This window comes from Triturus cristatus, chromosome 10 (genome assembly GCF_964204655.1).
Source record: "Triturus cristatus chromosome 10, aTriCri1.1, whole genome shotgun sequence".
Lineage (NCBI taxonomy): Eukaryota > Metazoa > Chordata > Amphibia > Caudata > Salamandridae > Triturus > Triturus cristatus.
The window spans coordinates 262,826,916-262,841,580 of NC_140593.1; positions in this window are offsets into that span (position 1 = coordinate 262,826,916).

The following is a 14,665-nucleotide window of genomic DNA, read 5'->3' on the forward strand; positions in this document are numbered from 1 at the left end:
ATCATGCCGTGACGGAGGTGGGGGCGTTGTTGTTTGAGGGACAATTGCAGACTTTTGAAGCCCTTTTCGACGACTTCGAACTTCCCAGGGGACAGTTCCTACTGTATAGACAGCTCCTAGCAGACTGTCGCAAGCAGTGGTGCGCGATTGACACAGAGCCCCCCACACATCCGGTAATCCATGCGATCCTGCAGATGGGGCCAGGACGCCACTTAGTCACCTGGATCTATAAAGCCATACGGACTCTAAAACAACCCACACTTGCACCCCTCAGAGAACACTGGGAAACCGACTTTTGCAGACCACTAAATGACAGGGAATGGACTAGGGACCCTGAGCATACCAAGAAAGTATCTCGCAATTACCACTTTAAGAATATACAATTGCACATCCTGCATAGGGCTTACCTCACTCCCGAAAAATTACCGAAGTATTTTCCAGACAGCTCGTTTGCTTGCCCCAGGTGCCTGGAGCCCACTGCCTCTTTCATACATATGTTCTGGGATTGTCCAACGCTTCACAGTTACTGGCACACGATCCACACCGCCCTTCGCACGGTCACGGAGCTACAGGACCTATATACATGGGAGGCTAGCGCCCTGGGCATCCACAAGCGACACAAGCACATGAAAGTAGAGAGGCGGTTGACTTCCTTGGTGCTCCTCCTGGCCAAACGGTACTTCACTATGCATTGGAAGACACCGGAGGGCCCTCCCCTAGCGGCATGCGTGGGTGCAGTCAAAAAGTGGGGTAAGGCAGAGGAGGAGCTACTCCGAGCGGAGGAAGCCCAGGGACTTCGCAAACACCCGTTTTCCCTGCCCTGGGCCATGCTACTGCATTCCTTTGCGCAGGAAACAATAACGGTGGCGGGACCGCGAACGATTGGTTCCCCTGGGGACTCCATTGCCCATGAGTCCACCCAGGGAGATGTACAGAGGGTCCGGACGCCTGATGGGTCGTAACTGCAGACCACGACTGTTTCTTCACCGCGCCATCGCATGGGCAGTGATCAGTGCTCCCACCTCCCTCTCCCCCCGCACCCGCGTAACCCCAGCAACATACCTCGCAATGGTATAGCTCTCAGGCATAATATTAGTAGTGCTCATCCTCTGTGACAAAGTGCATCCACAGTTTTATATATCCCCAGTTTGTTCATGGTTAACATGTGGCTGACATCCCATAGCCCCTATGATAAAATACAAGGGGGGAACAGACACACCCCACAGTCCCAGCAAGGCGCAGCGACCACCACGCAAGCTGGTTGGGTATACTTCGACACAGGCCTCGGGGGACCATCGCCAGCTCAAAGACTGAGTGGGGGCCTACATACCCTAGGTTTACACGCTCAGATGTCCACATAAGGCACGATTGTGCGCTCTTGTTTGTATGTCTATATCAATCGCATTACCAGATGTGCAGTTGTATGTACTATTACATAAATGGCAATAAAAAAGGTTTATGAAAAAAAAACATGTTAACCCTAAATGGACAACATTTGTGCAGTTTTGTTGCAACTAAACATCGGGGTCCTCCTCTCAGAATAATGGCATATATCAGTATTTGACATGACCATGAGCTGAATGTAAAAAGTCAAACAAAGGAGCATATGGAATATTCTAGTTCCCAACAAAAGTGGGCAAACAATATTACACTATATTTTGATGCTGTTATACCTGACTTTGTTGTAAATTAAATGCACCATTTGGCTTACAGCACTCATTGTGCCATCCAAAGCAGTAGTTATTTCAAACTTGTCTCACACCTGCCACTGCATTCTGTAATGCAGTTTTAAACAAGTTCTACCTTGCACAATAAACCCCTATGGTAGGCACTAAAGGCTGATAGAGCAGGGTGCAGTATATTTAAAAAGTATCAGACAATGCAATCCCCCGCATTGGCCAGGATAAATGGTACCAGTTAAAGTGGTCTCAAATAGACAAACACAAATTGGTTCCGGAGGTGATATGCAACTCGCAACAAAGTATTATTAATTGTCTAGACCAACAATTATCATCAGCAGACTTAGCATCTTCCTTTAAAGATCTCTTAATTCAAATAAAAAGGGCACTTACGTGTCAGAAGGAATCTAATTCATGGTTGGTTTGATACACCATGCACACAAGCAAGGAAGGCTCTTTACGAAGCATTAAATACCCAACCAAGAAACAGGGCTCACATTTCTTCAGCATGGAAGGTGTACAAAGAAGCAAGCAAGAAAAGGGAAAGATTTCTGAGGGAGGAAATATGGGCCAACCTTGAGCAGGCCTCCAAAAATGGTAATAGTAGAGAGTTTTGGAAATTAATTAACTCACCTGATTTTAAGCCTAAGGATGAGCTCTCTCTGGATACTAACGTGGGCGAAGAAAATTGGGTGGCCTCCTTTCTGTGAATTGTTTCCTCCTATACTCTGCCTGTTACATCTGTTCCCATTACCTATTCTACTCACCAAGAAAGGTTATCCTTCTCGCTTGGAGAGGTAAGGGATGGGTTGGAAGCCTGTTCTCGAAAGAAAGCACCAGGCCCAGATGGGGTCCCCATAGATTTCTTTCAGGACAGCTTAGATCTTTGGGTACCCTTATTAACCAATGTTTTCAACAACATAGTCCGGTCCACCAGTGTCCTGGAAATCAAGTATAATTGTTCCTATATATAAGAAGGGCGATAGGGGGAGCCCTAATATTTATAGGCCAATTTCTCTCTTAGACACCACTGCAAAGTTAATGGGTCGACTCCTCCAATCTAGGCTGGAGTTATGGGTAAAAGAGAAGAACATCCTCATGCAAGTCTAGTGCGGGTTCCAGCGAGGAAAAGGCACTGTTGATCAGTGTCTGAACCTCTCCTTGATTATGGATAAAAACACTAGGGCAAAGGGTGGGAAACATTATCTTGCCTTTATGGATCTCTTGCAAACATTTGATAGTGTTTCCCACTCCAAGCTCTGGCACATAATGGAGTAGATGTGTTGTGAACCAGTGGTTATCAGCTTTATATGCCAGCTATATTCAGACGCTACTGCATCGGTGCATTATGGGAAAAAAGGGGAATGTACCAACCCTTTTAAGATCTTAAGAGGGGGTAAGGCAGGGCTGTGTCCTGGCTCCTTTCCTTTTCTCGATCTATACGAACGCAGTGGAGAGGGCACTTGTGACTACAACTCTGGATGTCCCTATGGTTGATTCCCTCCCAGTGCCCATCCTGGCGTATGCTGATGATGCTGTTCTCATTGCCCGAACAGGGTTAGGCCTCTCAGCCTATACGTTCTTTATGGTTTCACTGGACCTCCAAGTCAATCAAACTAAGTCCTTTGTAATTGCGGCAGGGGTAGGTAGACGTGACAAAATACCTAATTCCTACATGGACTCGGGGAAAATTGGGATAGTGGACTCCTTTCCTTACCTGGGGGTCCTTCTTGATAAAAATTAGATGTGGCAACAATTGGTGAACGGAAGAGCGCTGGGTCTTGAGAGAAACCTAACGGTGATTAATGCTTTCTCACAGAAACTGGGCTCTAAGCCACTAAACCCCATCAAGAAGATTTACCAGGCCAAAGCAAAGTCTGTGGCGACCTATGGGGCAGGGGTGTGCGGGATGGCCCCCATTGATACCCTACAAGCTATTGAAAACACGTTTTTTAAGACTTTGGTGTCCCTACCTCAATCCTATTCAAATTACATTGTGCACATTGAGTTGGATTTACCTTATATTACCGACTTGATTAAGATGGCCCAATCCTCCTCTGGTGCTCCATCTGGAAGCAGGACACTCTGACCCTAACACAAAATATCATCAAAGATTGCCTAAAATTAAAGAATCATGGTAAAATTAGATGGCTATCAACAACAGAAGAGGAAGGGTAATAACACGACTAGTCCCCTCAAGGGAAGAGTTCCAAAACAACAAAGTCAGTGTAGTGTCTACAAGGCACTTACCATCCAAAAGGCACGGGTCTCCAGGGTCGGAACCTACCCAAAACGTTATAGGGAGGAACACAGACCTAGGGAGGTAATACAGGTTATGTATGAAAGCCCTCACTCACCAACCTGGTTGGTGACATGCTTCATCATCGGGCTCCACTGGGTATGGCCGAGTGCCATCCCAGTGTGCTGCAACGCCAGGTTTCTGCGGAGCGGGATTTTGTGAGGTGACAGTGAATTTAAAATTCCCAATTAAGTCAAAAAAATATATAATTTAATAGTTTTGCTAATTAGGAGAAATTAAAAAGGAGTGAGGGTCAAAAAAATAACAGACCGGATTCACTCCATGGCGGTCAACATGTTTCTGCCTTCATGTGTGTTTAACAGGCTTTCATCAGGACCAGAGTGGGAGTGTGCGAGCCCCGGTGGTATGAACGCGCTAAGGTCCACCCTGCCGTGGGCTGTTGTGTGAAAAATATGAATAAACAATTCAAGTGGTATCGAGGTGGAGAGAAACGAGTTTACTTGTGAGGCCAGACCGTTCGTCGCCTCAGGGATCCCGGGGTGGGGGTGCGAACAATATGGCACACCGCCCTCGCTGCTCGGCACTCGATAGGAACCTGCACAGCCTCAAGAGGCTGTGCAGGTTCCTATCGGGTGCCTCAAGAGGCTGTGCAGGTTCCTATCGGGTGCCGAGCAGCGAGGGCGGTGTGCCATATTGTTCGCACCCCCACCCCGGGATCCCTGAGGCGACGAACGGTCTGGCCTCACAAGTAAACTCGTTTCTCTCCACCTCGATACCACTTGGCGGATTTTGAATTGTTTATTCATATTTTTCACACAACAGCCCACGGCAGGGTGGACCTTAGCGCGGTCCTGATGAAAGCCTGTTAAACACACATGAAGGCAGAAACATGTTAACCGCCATGGAGTGAATCCGGTCTGTTATTTTTTTTTGACCCTCACTCCTTTTTAATTTCTCCTAATTAGCAAAACTATTAAATTATATATTTTTTTGACTTAAACTCACTGTCACCTCACAAAATCCCGCTCCGCAGTAACCTGGCGTTGCAGCACACTGGGATGGCACTCGGCCATACCCAGTGGAGCCCGATGATGAAGCATGTCACCAACCAGGTTGGTGAGTGAGGGCTTTCATACATAACCTGTATTACCTCCATAGGTCTGTGTTCCTCCCTATAACGTTTTGGGTAGGTTCCGACCCTGGAGACCCGTGCCTTTTGGATGGTAAGTGCCTTGTAGACACTACACTGACTTTGTTGTTTTGAAAATTAGATGGCTAACTTACGTAGAGCGGGAATCGATAAATATGGGTCTAATAGAATTATTAAAGATCCACTATCTTGCAAAAGAATATCCAGGGGAAAACTGGTGGATATTTTCATTAAGAGGGCCCAATTTTCAGAGCAGAGATGAACTATACTAAACAGTTGGTTCTTGCTTACCAACTGGTCCCTTCCCTGGTAGAGGGTGGTTACTCGTATCTAGTGGATATCCTGTTCCCGCAACACAAGTTTATGTTATCTCGTTTTCGTCTGAACCTCCTCTCATTAATGTTGGGCTTCCCGTCAAAAAGATTTAAACATTCTGATCTATCACACTGCCCTTGTGACAGGAAGTCACCTCAGTCTGATCTACATTCAACTTTTTTGTGGTTTTTATAAAAAAGAACGTATTGAATATATTGTGCCGATTTTAAAATGGTTTAATTTAAGATAGTGTCGAGTAGCATTATATTTTTTAAAGACGTTGCCCGATACTTTAGTTTGCTATGCAGTGGCTTGCTACTGGTAGGCGTGCATGGGTAAGAGGCAGCAACTGGATTTGGATTTTAGAGGATTAATTTATATATAAGTAACCTTCATTTTTAATAAAAAATTTATATGTTTTAATGTATTTGTTACTGTCTAATTGGGACACTCAAAATGTTTACTGTTCTGATATCTGACTGAGGATGAACTTGGAAATTAATTGTTGTCTATTTATTGGCTTTGACTAAATTGTTTTTATGTACTTTTATCATATCAACTGTAAAGATCGAATAAAGTTTCTAAAGTAAAGCTGGGTGAATTCGCACTGTAGAAAACTAGGGTGTTAGTTGAGGGGGTGAAACACAGTCAGGGTAGACAACAACAATCTCTTAATTAACCTGTGATTAACCCTCTGGTAGTTTGGCACAATAGCAGTCAGACTTAACTTAGACGTGTAAATTATGTATGCAGCATTCAAACAGTAATAAAGTGAAAACACACCAGAAAACCCCAAACAAATTAGAAAAATAGAATAATTTTTAATAGATAAAATGATACCAGTATGACAAAAATCAAGTCAATGGAACCAGAAAAATAAGTTTAACGTTTTTACTGAAAATAAAATCTTAAAGCACAAAGTGGCAGTAGCTCTCACCTGGTGACACTAGACCGGGTAGAGTCACAAGATCAGGCCAACTATGATGGCACATGTGTCAGATAAAGGAACAAGGTTAGTTCTGCTGAAAAAGTGACCATCAAAGTTTGGCTCAAAGAGGTCAGTTCACATTGGAGGTGGCTGCATGGAAGAGGCAGAACGTCAAGGATGTTTGTTGCTGTAGCTTGACGAGCCGGTCTTGCATCACAGATGGTCGTTGCTGTAGCTTCGTGTTGGCAGCCATCATGGGTTGTCATTTCTGTAGCACAAAGTGCAGGTCTCTCTTTGCCAGACGTCACTGGTGGCAGAATCTTGTCGCGAACAGGCCCATTCGTGGTCATGAGAAGCCCAAACATCAGTATTTTCACCTTTTCTTTGGGAGAATGCCCACTAATTTCTCTGATGCTTACCAGTGGTTAAAGTCCTGGGGAGGCACCACTTGGGGATCAGGGACTCACTCCAGCAGAAGCCATCAGGGCTCAGGCAGGGGCAATTGCAGGTCCTGGAAGGTTTAGTGATAGCAAGTCAGCTGGGCAGTTGCAGGGAGGTCTCTGAAGTTTGTTGTGTTCCTGTAGCTCTCACAGAACGTCAGTCATCTGGCCCTTGGAGTCACTCTGGGTAGCCTGGGATCAAAGCAAACAGGTCCAGTATTCGTAATTACAACAAAGTACTCCTTCAAGCAGCATGGCAATCCTCTGGCAGCAGGGCAGTCCTTCTTTTGTAACTTCAACAGGTCCAGGAGTGTTCTGATGAGTGGCTCGGGAGGTTCAATATTTATACCTGGTGCAAGTTTTTGTGTGGGGTGACTCGCTGCCCTACCCTCACATCTGGCTAGGGAAAATTCCTGCCTTTCCCCCTGTCAAGGCTTCAAACTGTCTTGTGGTGACAAAAGGCAGGACAGGTGTTAGTGGGGATGGGTACAGCCCTCTACAGTCATAATGCAAGGATAGCTTATCCTGTGCACACCTAAGGCCCTTTAGTGTTACTGTCTGTAAGTAATACATAAACCACAGCAGCAGAGCCATTTACAGTCATGTAACCCAGGACACCAGCAGAGGACATAAATGGTTGGGACAAGAATATGTCAACTTTCTAAAAGTAGCGTTTTCAGAATTGTAACTTTACCATGTTTATTTTTCATTGAATCTGGGAGAGCCAGACACTGCAAGAAAAGTGTAATAACATTTGATTGCTGATCATCATTAAGTAAATGAAGATATACGTTAAGTTTTTCAAATGTGTTCCAGTGTTACGGCTAAAATTGATTTGCATGTCTATTCAATAATTGTAATGATACGTTTGCTGGTATCAGCAGCATACATAGAGAGAATATCTGATGCTCTAATAATCATATGATGCTTCACTGCCAAGTTGAATATTTCCTGATAGCCATAATGTTAGCAATCTCCTGATAGCTAGTAGATGTCAGAGACAATTCTCAAGTTTCTTGCAAGAGCAAAGTATTCTATTCTCTCAAAAAGGATGGAATGATATCAATATCTAGGAACCTCCGCAGGTCTGTGACATTCCAGGAAAGTAAAGAGCAAGGGGTTTTGCTATGGAGGTTCTTAAGTATGTGAGTATGAGGTGTTTCAGGAGTACTGTTTGGAGTGAATGTTAATGGCCACCAACTCCAGTAATCGTGAGTGTTCAAATATAGAGTAGGGAAGATACACTGTTGTCATCAATGCGAGGTTGTATGAATAGTGACTTTGTGTTGCAGAGGATGTTTCTCTGAGGATGTCTCCAAAAGGACTATTGGCTACTTCTCAGCCTCCTGCTTTTGCATTTGTAAGTACCCTTGTGAAAATATAATTTCATTACCGTCTATCAGATCTGCTAAAGAACTGATATTCCTGGTAACTAAGGTGGCCTCCGGTGCAGAAAGTCATCTGTCTCAAAACAAATTGAATACTTGCAATGTCTTGCAATGACCTGATGTAAGATAAATCAAGGATATGTTGAAAGGGTCTTAGGAGTTTGCTTCTATTTAAAACATCTTCCCTATCACGGGAGCAATACTCCAGGATGAGGCCAGGTTGGCATGCTTCCCTGCCAAATGAGGCCCTTCTGTGCTGGTGGTAGCATTACGAACTATTTTTGTGTTGAAGAGTGAATGACTGTGGTGTCAATCTTTGATGTCTTTGATCATCCCTCCCTATTTCCTTTATCACTCTGGGTTGTTGATTTAATGTCATGGTATGTTGGAATGTGCTTCAGTGAGAGGAGCACTCTCACTGCTGCCATATTTGTCCTTCTCCGTTTTAACTATGTTATAAAGGATGGGCTTCCCAGTCTCAGTTTGCAATCTTTTTATTAGATCAGTACTTGTGGAAGTATTTTGGGGCTTTTTTGAGAGATACTGTTAATAAAATATTGGCTATAACTTGTCTCGTACTGCTTTCTACCAATTGTTGCCAAATGTTTTGCAAGTGTTTTAACAACCCTGTTTGTTTTTTTTGCTTTAGTTTTTAGGTCAAGCCTAGACAGTGCTTGTGCTGTTAGGTGATCTGTTGTCTGTACTTTCTGGGGTCTGATTCCTCCCACGATTTGGATTTGCTTTTGTGTCTGTCATTTTAAAATGGTAGCCTGCAAATGGCTAATGGTGGGTGCATGTCCCACCTTTTCTAAAAAGTTCACTCCCATGGAGAATTGCCGCGGAAGCAAGCAGCAACGTGCATGCAGTCCCTCCGTGCAGTGCTGACCTGGGAGTGCAGCCGATGAGTGTTTGATATTGTTGTCGGCAGCTCCTTCTGTCTCCTCCCCTCTGATTCCCCCATTTGTTTTTCCTTTCTTTCTTTGCCACTCTGACTCTGGTCTCTTTCTTTTTCCATGACCGGGCAATGCTGAGCAGCCAACGCTAGACCCCTTACAGGTAGAGTGTGTTTTTGTTTCACGCTCATTGAGCTATCTGATTTTTTAGTTAGAGTGAAGCAGCGAAAGTGCCCGTAATTCAAAAACTATTTTAATGCAAGCAGGAGGCTGAACTGTTGTCTGAGGTTGCGAGGGGTCCCTACATCTGTTATTATGTCATGTGAAGCTGAACTGTGAAGACCCAAATTATGGCTGAACCGCTCTCTTCAGTGGTTGAGTGTGCGCGAAAATCTAACTCAAGAATAATTGTCTTGCAACATTATGCATAAACTCAGACCCCCAAAAATCTAAGACATAGTGGCAGCGTTAAGTTTCACTTTACACTGAAGATAAGGTCTACTTACTGCCAGCCTGGGTTTAAGAGCAAGGCAGTCTATGACCCAACAATCAGGGTTCTGTTTGGCCAACTTCCAGGGAGCGCCTCGCAATGAGCCCTCATTTGTTGCCTGTATTCTAGGCTGCGCATGCGAGCAACACAAGGGGCCTAGTATGGGTCCTGGTTTCACTCCAGGGAAGTGCAGGAAAAACCCCTCCAGTGCCCATACAACAGGCTTCCCTTTCATCTCCATATTTTTCCTGCCCCCTCCCCCTGTGCCCGCTCGCTTCCTTTTTCCATCACTAACAGAGAGGCTGGCAAGCTTTCACTCCAGGGTTTCCCAGAACTTGGTGCATTTCCCAGCAGTTCAGCTCGAAGATTAACCCTATCAGATCTGAAACATTGAACGCCGAGCCGTGGGCCTCTCGAGCCCAGTACGAGAAAGGGAGAGGTCTTCCTTGTTGAGGAGCGGTTAGCACTGCACCCTTCCCGTCTATGGCCCGCCTTCACTGTCCCCTGCCTGTGATAAATTACTATATTCAAAACAATGGGGTAATCCAGTATCCCTCAGAACCTGGACATGTTTAATGCAAGTAACAATTGGTTCTGTCGGGTCAAACAATTTCTTAGTAGTTTATAATGAACGATAAATTCAATAGTTGAAAAGCAACATGAACTCAAACACAATAGAGGAAAATAACAATTTGGTCTAATTTGGAAATGTATGTACTTCATATTTTCGGTAATTTAGACAAAAAACAAAAATTATCATGACATGGACATGGAGGCTGTCAGATAAATTGATTAAACAACGGCGCATGTGGACATAATTATGTTGACATCATGAGTGAAGTGACAAAGTGATAAGGTTTGTGTATTATACAATACAAGATGAAAAAATATACTGTACAATGGTTACATGGAGAGATAAAAAGGAGTCCAATTATGATGCTGGTCACCCTAGCTAGGTAAATAAATTGCACAAGTCTGTCTGTTAGGGGACCAAATAAATGGACAAGGAAGCTGTCGACCTTTCGACCCTGACAATCTGCATAGATTGGGAATGTCAACGCGGGTCTTCTTCAGGACGAAATGGACAAAGGGACAGCCGTAAACTGTAAGAATTCTAAGGTGTGTGGTATACTCCACCCAGATGCCTTGGGGAGAGTGATTCACCAGTGACGTCCACTGGATGGAACCCAACAATGAGTTGCCTATGACTGCGGGATCCTAGCCAGGTCAGCAGTGGGCCATTGTGCATATTAGTATCGTCTATTCATATATCTTTTTTCCACAGGAACCACTGTTTCTGGTAATAGATTACGTACCCTGGTTCCTTGTGAGTAGGGTGTCCCTTGTTTCCTTTACGCGAGTTGCTCTGTCAAGCCAGACTTAAAATTCCATGTAGGCAAATGTCTGCCTCTTCCCATCTGTGCTGCTGCCAGAAAAAAAAACATTATCTGGGTATCTAAGACACTTTAATAGCAGGCCTGTGTTATGTTTGTGCCCCTAAAGGTTCAAGCTTAGGTAGCTGGATAAATAAACAAAATGATCACAGCTGTGGAGGGCAAGCACTTTTTAGTGGACGCACACAACTTCAGCCCAATCAAAAGCCAGACCATAAAAAGGCACAAAAAGGCTGCCTGCTTTACTTCTTCCACTACTAAATACGTGTACTAAAAGTTAAAGACCTTTTAGTTCTTTTTAGCTCATAATTGGATTTGGAATACATTGTCAGGGCAGAGAACATTTGATAATCTTTTCATGCGTGCCACAATCATTTTCCTTATTACTGAATTTGCCTTCCATGGCAATATAGCATTGCTTCGATTTAATTCATGTTATTTGCAGTGAATGAAATTATCATTTAACCTTAATGCAGTGCCTCTATTTAATGCTATATAAGCAGCATCTATCTTGAATCAAAAAATGAACTGTCTAGGGACAGGCCTTTGCACACATGTAATATATTTTCCTATCAGTTAATCGATCTACTTTTTTTCTCTGCTACCTCCAATTTACCAATTTCTAACATAACTCATTCAACTCCAGATATTTCAAGTTTGAGAGCGCCAGAAATGATCATTTCTGTACTGGCATCACTTGAGTTAATTTTCTTTTATTTGAATTTCAAGGAAACCGCGTGAGTTATATAATTTAGAAATCATAAGGTTACAAAGCTAGAACCCCGTTAAACAGAGTAAGAAAATGCACTTTGAATTAGAATTTTGCTGATCCAGTGTAATTATCAATAGACATTTTTTTCCATATGCAAAACTAATTTTTTGAAAAAGCTCTCTTTGTAATATAGAAACCATGGATATAAAGAATTACACCAGACAAGCAAATGTAAATCAAAGTAAAAAAATTTACCTCTGGCTCATGGTTGTGTGTTTTTGGTGAGCACAGCCCTAAACAATGCAGGGTGCGATGGAGAAGGAAAACACGATTTCAAGTCATTTATATGTGAGTGGAATTTCTTGTTGTTTTTTAAATGAAACTTTATTCATATTTAACATGTGTTTCTCATTATTAGCAAATTACAGTAGTCATGCAGAACTTCATGAAAATATCATCATATAAACTGTCAACTTTTTTGCTGGCTCGTTAATTATTGTTTTGGTAAAAAGGTAGAGAGAGGAAGCTATAGTCAGTTGACCAATGTTATCTGGGTATTGGATCAGGAATGTAGGTTCTGGTGTCAAAATGGGCTTCTATTGGAATTCTCTGTGGCATATTATCAAGCCCATTAACGCCGCTTTAGCAGCAGTTTTCTGCCGCTAAAGCGGCGATAATTGTAACGCCGTGCTTCATAATATGCCCCCAAATACTTCCAGAGGGATGGAAATTACTAGGTGGTGTCTCATTCTAGGTTTAGCTCATATGGGTCGAAGGGGTCGGTAAAGTCACACCAGTAAAACTGGGAGGGTAATGAGTTATGTGGGTGTGGGTCTTGGTCCAATTTAGGACAGCTGAAGCAATGAGTTCAGGTGGGATAGTGGTTCTTCTGCTAAGGGATTCTGAGAGGCAAGGGGATGCCTGGTTTAGGTATTACAATTCTATTTTGGAGTGCTGCATTTAATGGGTAGGCGCTGTGTGGGGTTACCTATGTTACTTCAAATAGGTTGGGGGCGGGGGTATTTGGTCGGATGGTAACTTTCATCTTGGCTTTTACGGTCTCCAGGAGTGTGTCCCTGGTGCCTGCAAAGCTGTGTTTGCGGAGGCCTGTAGCCTCTTCAAGGTGGAGTGCTTGACTTTCTGCTGTGGCCCAATTGAGGAAAGCGTGTTGCCATGCCACAAAAGAGGAGGTTTTGACCTTCCAATGCATAGTTATTGTGTGTTTTGCAGGAGGAAGGGTGAAGTTCACAAAGCAGGAGGTAGTCTTGTATTTCTTAGAGTGCATGTAGATACTAATTGCTACTGGTGTCCAATCATGGGGAGTGGTAGAGGATACGTAAATGGATAGAAGGTCTAGGATTTAGAACCAGTTTTGCTTTAAAGAAGGGCAAGTATGTCATATCCTTGACATACTACAGGCACCCTCATAGCATATGAATGAAAATAAGCCCTCACATCTGGCTAAAGGGGCAGGTGATGTTCGCTTTCAGGAAATATGTATTTCTAGCTGCCGGGGAGAGGTAGGCCCTATGTGGAGTAAAACATTATATACATATATATTTTTTTTTTATTTGTTTATTTGCATTTCAATGTAACATATACATAACCGAAAGAGAAAATAAAAGAGAAAATCAGCAATATCCAGCTTGCCTAGATGACAATCCAAATACATTATCCTTTATTTCAGATCAAAGAGTAATACAGCAAACATAAAGCAAAAAACAGAAAAAGAACAACAACAAAAGGTCGAGAATGCAGTGCAGCATATGGGATTCAACAAGCCAAGCAGTATTGATGTCATCACAAAGTAGGCATACTCATTGTACAGGTTAAAGAATCGAGGCCTAGTCCATCTACAGGCCAGTGCCAGTTACAGCGACAACATATATATCTGAAGTCAGCCCAGCTCCACCCAGCAAAACCATCCTGCTGGGCCCACCCGCTGGACAATATTTACTCATGGAATTTGGATAGAGACATAACCTCCGGAACTTGTGTTCTGATCCATGTCAAAAAGGGTTCCCAAATATCCCTAGGCAGAGAGGCCACTGGCATCAGTTGCCAGAATGTTTTGAGTGGCTCCTGACAGAATGTAACATCCACAACCCAAACCTTCACCTTCGGCACACCTGGTGTGCCCCAATGAATAGCCACACGTCTCTTGGCTAGTAATAGCAAAATGGACAACAAGCGCCTAGTTTCTGCCGGGGCTTCCGTCGTGTAGCCCAGAAGACCCAAAAGGGTTGTTGGCTTCAGTGTCTTTTCAAGTACTGTACTGACCACCTTGAATATCTCTGACCAATAGTGCGCAATCTGGGGACAGTTCCAGGCCAAATGGAGGAATGAGGCCTGGGCAGAGCGACATCTCCAACAGTTCGAGACCTACCGAAGCACCATGTGATGTAACTGTACAGGTGTTCTATAATACATGTGTAGAAACTTAAAATAAATCAGGCGGAGTTTATACTTTGGAGACAACGCATCCAGTTGGCCACAGCAGAATCTCCACTGTTCCTCAGTCAAGGGTGTAGATAACTCCTCATTCCAGCTTGCTAGGTCTTTTGGTTGCGTGATAGGGGCAGCACTTTGCATTGTTTTATATAAACGTGTTATCAGTCTATGTCAACAGCTGCTCTAAGGCATTCTGTGTGGATGGGGGGAGGGGAAAAGCCCATCCCTCTGGCGGTTGGCCACTCTGATGCGGTAATATAACAGCAAATCCGAGAAGTGGGACCTGGACTCCACAGATGACACTGGATGGGCTATAAAGATGTCATTCGGATATAAATCTGCAAATGTGGTCATACCTAGTCTCCCGGCTCTCCTCACCTCACCTTGGTCAGCTAATGCTGGTATCAAGGGATTGTATGCTATTAGGGCTGAATGGGCATATAGCAATTCCATACCTGCTCTTACGCGTAGCCTGTACCAGGCCCAATATAGCGTTTCCGTGGTGTCTATTTCGTTTTTAGGTCTTTCGAATTTAGTAAAGATCGCCACATTCAATGGTGTAGGA